Source organism: Zalophus californianus, chromosome 3 (assembly GCF_009762305.2).
Source record: "Zalophus californianus isolate mZalCal1 chromosome 3, mZalCal1.pri.v2, whole genome shotgun sequence".
NCBI lineage: Eukaryota > Metazoa > Chordata > Mammalia > Carnivora > Otariidae > Zalophus > Zalophus californianus.
The window spans coordinates 115,983,680-115,992,244 of NC_045597.1; the positions used below are offsets into that span (position 1 = coordinate 115,983,680).

The window sequence follows — 8,565 nt, forward strand, 5'->3', positions numbered from 1 at the left end:
AGGGCTCTTTTTCAGAATATATAAAGAATTTCTTCAAATCAAGAAGATAGGCAACCCAATATAAAAACGGCAAGAAACGTGAATATCCTAAACAGGATATCCAAATGGCCAATAAGCAGATGTAAACCCCCTCAACTTCATTAGTCATCTGGGACACACAAATTTAAACCTCCATGATTTTATTTATAACTACATTCCTGCAAGAATGTCTAAACATTAAACAGGTTTATCTTACCAAGTGTTGGTTAACAAGTGGAGCAGTAAGAATTCTAGTTTATTGTTGATGGGAATGTAATTTGGTACATCTACTTGGGAAGATTTTTTTTCATCATTTGACATCAAATGCCATCATTCATGAGTGTTAAATATGTTCATAGTCTGTGAACAGCACTTTGGAATGTCTTCTACAGAAATCCTTGCGCATTTGTGTCAGAAACATGTACAAGAATATCCATAGCAAAATTACTTGTGTGATAGCCCCAAACTGTAAACAATCCAAAGGCCCATCAATAGTAATGTGCTTAAAAATTTTTTTATAAAGTTGGTTAGTTTTCAGCAATGAAACTAAATGAACTATAGATACATATGTATGCTTTTCATAAGCTATACTGTTGAACAATAGAAGCCAGGCACAGAGTCCTCTATACTATATGATTCCGTTTATATAAAGTTCACAGAGTGGCAAAATTAATCTAAGGTGTTAGAAACCCATCCCTATGACCTTTGAAGGAGGAGAAATTACTGACTCAGAGGGGGCAGATAGAAGGCTTCTAGGTGCTGATAATGTTCTATATCTGATATATCCACTTTGTTCACTTTATGATATGATACTTCTTCAAGTTGCACACTTATAAAATGTTCTCCTTTTAATATTCAGTTAAATTTAACATTCAAATAAAGAGAAACCAGCATCTGAGTCCTAGGTTTTCATATTTTCTATAATGGATGTCTAATTATGTATTAGGTAGACAGAAGTAATTGATTGACCTTGACTTATGCTCAGTGAAATGATGGCACATGCCCTGACATTTGTGTTTGAAGGTTAAATTTGAATTGAGATCTGCATCATAAGCTCAAAACACTGAGTGTGTGCAGGTTTTCAGTGTTTTTCTATTATTTATGCCATTTCACTATTTTCTATTTCCTTCAATCAATAATTTTATGAAATGATTGACACAAGGACCTAGAAAATCTTCATGTAAACTGAATTGATGATTCTTTCCTTGCTGTAATAGAGGACATCATTCTTCTTTTATAATGCTAAATGCCAGTCAAAGACAGGAATATTTATACTTTTGAGCACAATGCTTGGTGCTGTTATAGGTTCAGATTATTCCTCTCATCTCTTAAAGGTTATGGTCCAGACATGGGGCTCTTTTTCAAGGAATACATCTTCATTGAATGTCTGAAGCAATTGCTAAATCATATCATCGTTTTCCAGCAAATGCTCTGAAGCCTTAAAGAAAAACATTCCCATTATTGTTAAGACAGTTTTATTTATTTATTTATTTATTTATTTATTTATTTATTTATTTATTTATTCATGAGAGACAGAGGCAGAGGGAGAAGCAGGCTCCCCACGGAGCAGACAGCCTGATGCGGGACTCGATCCCAGGACCCTGGGATCATCACCTGAGCCAAAGGCAGACGCTTAACCGACTGAGCCACCCAGGCATCCCAAGACAGTTATAATTTTAATTATAAATCTAGACCTGAATTAAAAGATAAACCCACTCCTCCACATCTGAAGTTTCCAGGGGAAAAATATCCTTTATAGTGATTGATTCCTGGTGGAGTATGTTATCTGGATTGAACTAAGTTTCTTCTGTTGCAATGCATCTTTGTCAAATTTATATTTAGTATAAGCATCATGTACCCTGTGAACAACTAATAAAATATGCACTGACTGTTTGAACGCTAACATATTAGAACTGTATTTCCTGCATTGTTCTATTATCTCTGGCAGTCTTCAAAGTTTTCGAAAATAAATACACTTGATAATTTCTTCACATGTGGTACTTTAGAAGTGTTTGGGGCTTGTAAACAATACGTAGGTTGTAGGTAAAGGAAGCAATGGCCATGTAGTGTTATTTAAAGAGTGTGGGGAAAAGTTCTCTTACCAATATAAACCCCAGACAAGTTGTTATTATTTTAAGTTAAAACAAAATGTACACAGAGAATGTAACTGTTAAAATGAAAATTTTATTTCTTAGATGGTTAACACTTATTTGTTTTCCTTTTAATATAAATCCAGTTTACAGATGAGAATAAGATTGAAATTAAGCCAAGGTGAGGACACTTGTTCTGCTCATGCATTGGACCGCCACCTTGTGACTCTACCGTGACTCTTGAACTCATACCACTCACTTTGAGGCACATAGGAGATGCTGCTATCCCGGATGGGTGCAGGACATGTGGATGCTTTTCTTATTCTCTGCTTTTTTGGACTTAGGAATGTCAACCATTGACAGGAGGGGGAACATATAAATAAGTAACATTAGAATGTGGAGAATGAGTCTGAGTAATGACAATATCCCATGGCTTTAACAAGATGACTTTGGTGTTGGTCATTTTAGCACATTTGACTAAAATGTCTTTGTTAGTCTGAGTCAGTACCTATCTACCCCATCCTGAATAATTATTAAAATAGTAGCTGACATTTGTCAGATGTGTTTGATGTGCCAAGCACAGTGCTAAGCTCTTTATTTTGTTCTATTTAGTTCTTTAAAAATTTGGGGGACTGTTATCTCCACTTAACAGATTTTGGAAATCGAGGATCCAAACAGTTAAGGAACTTGACGAAGGTTCTATAGCAAGCAAATGGTGGAGCAGGAAATTGAACCTGGTCTTCCTCATCCAGAATCCCAGCCCCATCAAATGCTGCTGTTTCTCCTATTCTGTTCCTCAACCACATTGAACCCTTTGAATGCAGGTTCTGTGCTTTCTTTTTCTTTATACACCTTACACCTCACTCAGTGACTAAAACATCTTATGACTGATGAAATGGAATCTCTCTGGAAGCTCTCTGAGAGAAACTGCTTGGTTATCAGTATAGGTATAGGTTATCTGTCACATCCTATGTTTGCTGAGGCTGCCTTAATCTCGGAAACAATTGGTTTATGCAATCTTCCATTGGCCAAGATTGCCAAATGCCTTCAGGCACCAACCCAATACTGCCCCATTGCCCATTTAGCACCAACAGATGGCATGGAGGTCTCCAGGTGGAAGGGATTCAGGAGCTTTCCTTCCTCATGTACTTGGATTGAAGGTAGAGGGGAAAGAGGTAAAATAATGGGATGATGGGCAAACTCAGAGGGCTGGTTGACCTTCGCTCTTCGGACTGGAGAAAAGAGCCCATTTCATAGGGCCAGACAAGCAGAGAGTCTCCTGGAAACAGTTGGATTGCTGGGGCTGAGTAGCAGGTATTTAAACAGTCAGTAGTTACTTAAGTTCCCAGTGATCTGGTTGCAGCCCGTTGATGGCTTTTCCACTTGCATGCATTCTCAAGCTGTGGTTCTCAGAAAAGAGAATTCAAGAGTAATTATATGTTAGAAATACCTGGCTTCACAGTGGGGTGTGATTGAACCTGTGAACTGCACCTTAATCCATTTGACCTCCTTTTTCTCTTGGTCGCATGAAACCATGCTCACTAGCAGAGCCTTTTAAACTATTCCCTTCTAACCCTTCACCTTACCATCCTCAAACTCCAGTAATCCTCCTTTCAGTCACCTTCCCCTTTGAACTGTGCCTCTCACTACCTCAAAAGGGAATATTTACTCCACACTCAATCTTTCAGAATTGCTCTTGAGCAAATACAAGTTTAGACTCTCTATAGCACAGCTATTATAGGATATTAATGAGAAAGGTTTAATGGGATCCAACAGAGAAATCCATTGAAATTTATACTGGAGATATTTTATTTTATCACATTGGAGATATTTTAACCTGTGTGATTTAAGTCTGTCTTAGAATCTCTCCATGTAACGATCCTTTATGTATAGAATCCAGCTAACTTATAACTCCAAGAAACTGAGTGGTCATTTGTTACCAAGTACAACTGGTGGGCTTATTATCCCAGGTGTGATTTTTTAAAAAATCGTTTCTTAGAAGAAGGAAGGAAGCACACTTATGCCTGTAGAAACCTGAGTCTAAAGTTAACTCCTGGGGTAATTCTAGTCCTAGGACATGAAGAAAAGCCTTACAGAATAATGTGATGGTAGGGAAGAAGTTTCATAATCTGGATAGTGCTTTAGATAAGAGCCATGATTGAAACAAGGTTTAGAGGCTCCCTCTCCTTCCCTGTTAAACTCAGTTTGTTCCGTAGATATTTTTTCAGTTTATACTCCCCAAAAGTGAATGTACACCTTTCTTAGAGTCTTCAGAAAATAACTTTGTGATAGAGATAGGCATGCAGACATTTTACTGGAGAGAACTCAGAGCAATAGCACCTGTATGGAAGTGAGAGCCATAGGATTAGGCAGAGGGAGTTGAACTGTGATGTAATTGTACAGAGGCTTCAGGCTAATCCCTCAGGGAGTGCTGGACTGAGCCAGTCCTTCAAAGTTGTTCTGACATGATGCAAGGGGCTCCTAGTGAGGGGCATAAACAGGGAAGAGATTCAGCTATGAGGCCTCAGTAGGCAGCACCCCTAAAAGCCAGGGTAATGTTCCTTGGGCTTTATAGAGGGGATCAGGATAAGGCAACTTGGTGTCTGCTTAGTCCATCCCTGTGCTGCTGGGATCCACTTGCATTACATGATCATTTCTCCCTATCCAAGAACAGTCCCTCCACTATTTCATATTAGGAGAAGTTTAGTGAGGCAAAACAAAGTGCTTGTCACAGTAGCTGGTCTTGGGGCCATAACTGACACTCAACATTATTGCCTATTTTTAGATTTTTTAGTTGATTCTTAGGCAACACCCCTGCCGTCCAAGTGTCTTATCTGGTGGAATGTTCCAAGTTGTCATCTCTGAGGGGTCTGACCTGATCACCATGTCCTTCTTAGGCTGTAGCTGCTATACTTGTTTATTTACTTTCAAAGTGAGGATGTAGAAGAAGCAAGAAATGCCCATACATTTCTGAGGCCAGTTCTTTTTCTAAAATTAAGTGGATGGTCAGATGTTCCCCCTACCCTAGACTATGTCAGTGAAATGGCTTTCTCTCCCTGCTGTCAGTTAGGACCACCCCTGAGCAGTCCTTTCTCACCTTGTACCTAGATACTGAGACAACCCACTTATTAATCAAGCTTAGCTTTTTTTGCTTCTTCCATCAATTAGTCATAAGGGAATCCCCTATGCAGTCACAGGTGTGAGCTGAAGGAGAGGAGTCAGAGGCAGATTACATGGGAGTCTAAGTATCTTGCTCCTATAATTTACTTGTATCTTCTAGTTATGCCTGTGTCAATCCCAGATAAATAATTTCCATTTTAATGATGAATTATTGCTGGGCTCATCTGACTCTATGATTTGCCGGGTCTGATGGAATCCAGCTTATGCTCAGCAGTTCTGGCCAAACGGCCACCTTTCCATTTTAGTTCTGGTAACATCCCAGAGCTGTTTTTTGTATGGTGTACAATTCTGTTCTGTAGATGGAATGGCTTTACTTTGGAGTGCTAGGAGAATACTCATGATTCTCCCCCTGGGCCTTGTCATAAATATGGTGTTTTTTACACCATAAATAACTCTAATGTCTTGGGTTCTATGGGATTGTATGTCCCAGACTGTTTGCACTGGAGCCTGGACTTAAGGCAGGTCTCTTTCCTGCTCTGTGTCGCACTGAAAGGTTGCAGTCTTCCATGCCAGTAAGTAAACGGGGAGAAGATTTTCAAGTATGGACTGTTCTGCCTTCAAAACTCAAAGTGACCTACCAGATATGGTGCTTCCTTCTTAGTTATGGAAGGAATGAGATGAAATACTTTGCATCGTATGTTGGATTGGGTATACTAGCATGACCCAGACCACTGGACCTAAAATACTTTTCTGATATGTTGGGCCCATGAATCTTTGTAGGATTTATATTCTGCTTTCTGTAGCACATGTGTTTTACCAAAGACTTTAATATATTTGTCACTTCTTGTTCATCTAGTACAATTAACACGATCTCATAGATATAGTAGACCAGTGTGATAGTCTGTGGAATGTCCAGGTGATTTAGATCAGTTCAGATTATATTATGATAAAGAATGGGAGAACTAATATAGACCTGGAACAAGATTGCAAATGTTGTGAATACATACTCTTTCTGGTCTTCCTTCTTGACAGAAATTAGAAGAGTACATTCCTCAGATCAATGTCCATATACCATGTTTCTGAGATTGTGTTAATCTGCTTTAATAAAGATACCACTTATAGCACAGCAACTGTAATTGAGAATTCTACTTAAATGAGTTTGTGGCAGGCCTCCAGTATCATTTTTTTGGGGCCATCCTGGTGAGTTAAATGAAGATGTTATAGGGACCACTCCCCTTGTTTACTTTAGGTTCCTAGAAGACGTCACTAAATTCCACTAGTGTGTGCGTGCATGTGTGTGTGTATGTGTGTGTGCACGCACACGCATGTGTGTATTTTAATGACTGGGGTGACAGGAAGGTAGTTTCTGAGGTTTCCCCTTGACCACTCCATGATAATAGATCTGAATCCTTCAGATCAAAAAACAAACAAACAAAAAAAAAACAATGTGAGGATAATGCCACCTGCCAAGTTCATTCCAATTATGCATTCAGGGGATTGAGAAATGACCACTGAGGATGAGAGTGAGGTCAGTGGACACAGTAAACTGCTGTGAGTTGGAATTAATTCAGGACTCTACTTATTATTTAATTCCTGTATGCCCCCATTTTCATAAGAGGGCCATTATGATATTTCTGGTCTCTAGGTATCAAAGTCAGCTAACAGTATCTATCCAAAGGTCCTTGGAATGTCTGAGTATTCCCTTGCCCCTAGTGAATGCTTACCCAAACAAATAGTCATAGGTCTCTTGAGGAAGGATTGGGGATGCCATGGTGATTCAGGCGTCTTCTACTTAGGGCCTTAGCCCCTCCCTCAGTCAGTGTATTCTAGGTCTGAAAACTGGTTCAGATTCAAATACTGAATGAAGAATCATGGCTTTTTATCGGGTTGATTGCCCTCAGTTTCTTGCTTATCAATACTTAATTTCTTTTGAGTGTTCAAGTAGTACCCTTGTTGACTGTGCATGTGTCTTGCCCCTAGGAATGCCTTGTTCTACTAATAATATCCATAGCTCTGTCTGGGTTCAGGCCTTCTTGAATACTACTCTATCCTTGCTGCTTATTATGATAATTGTACTCATCTTGATTCTGATGGTTATGCACTGGCCCTTGGCCTCTATTATTTAATATCCTATAATTCAATCGTTCCCAAACTCTGCTGCATGTTAGAATCACCTGGTAAGCTTTTAAAACTGCTGATGCCTCATTTTAAACTATACCAATTAAATCACAATGTCTGGGGTGGGAGCCAGGCATCAATAATTTTTAAAGATTCTCAGGAGCAGCAATAGAAATTCATACTATAATCCATGTTGCTATCATGGAACCTAATTCTACACTTGATCTTAGCCAAAAGGCCGAGAAGCGATTGGAACCTAATTCTATAACAGCATCTCCTACAACAGTGAACTTCTCAAGATGCTAGTATCCTTCCTAACAACACTGTGATACAGTGAAGGTATTGTGAAGAAGTGAGGAGACAACAGGGTTTGGCAGAAGTTAAACTAAGACACAGAAAGACACAGCTCTTCCCACTGCAAGCTTTGGAGCTAAGCTAGGCCTTTAGGATTGTCTTGAACTGACGTAAGGTCAGAGTTTTTACCCTCGCATTGGCCAGTCTTTAGAATTAGGACACCCCAGGGAGAGGCACTTTCCTTTGGCAGCAGGCCATTCTGGGGTGGTGTTCACCTGACAACATTCCTGCAGCTGGAGGAAGGAGTAAGCCAACTTAAAAGTGGGGATCTGCCAGTACATCTTGGTCACGGTTTTGGCTGTTAAATAGATTGATCAAGTAGTAAGTGACTTTCAAGCCAAAAGAAACCTTAGGAACCATTTAGCGTTATCTCTTTTATTTTGTACCTTCTTAATTATGGACACATCCAGAGCAAATGCAGGATTCTTGATTTATAATCCAGGGCTCTTTGTTATTTTTACCTCATATGCTTATGTTATAAGAACGTATGTTGTATACCATGAATACAGGGAAGTAGGGGCAAATGACATCATTATTCAATGTTACATTGAAACAAATATGTAAAGATATTTTAGTTTTTGCCATTGCCAAGCAATGGACATGCTAACTTAAGCAATGGACATATTTCTAACACATCTAAAGAAGAATCACATCCTGAAACAACCATGTCTTCTAACCAAAGAGTTGCTGTCTCTCCTAAGGGAATCAAAGTAAAACAAACAAACAAATACTGGATGTTCTTAATATGTATCAACTTTATTCCAGGGACAGAATCCCAGGCATTCAGGACTTACTCATTTTCTCTATTCTACTCTCCTCTTCCTCCTTTTTTCTGGAAAACATCTCCTTCTACATTCTTGATTTT

The 8,565-nt window shown here is 39.1% G+C and overlaps 1 pseudogene; it reads right to left on the reverse strand.

Annotated features, from left to right (window-relative positions):
• Positions 1-7,449: 7,449 nt before the first annotated feature.
• On the reverse strand, positions 7,450-7,596 carry LOC113921240 (annotated as a pseudogene).
• Between the last annotated feature and the right edge of the window lie 969 nt (positions 7,597-8,565).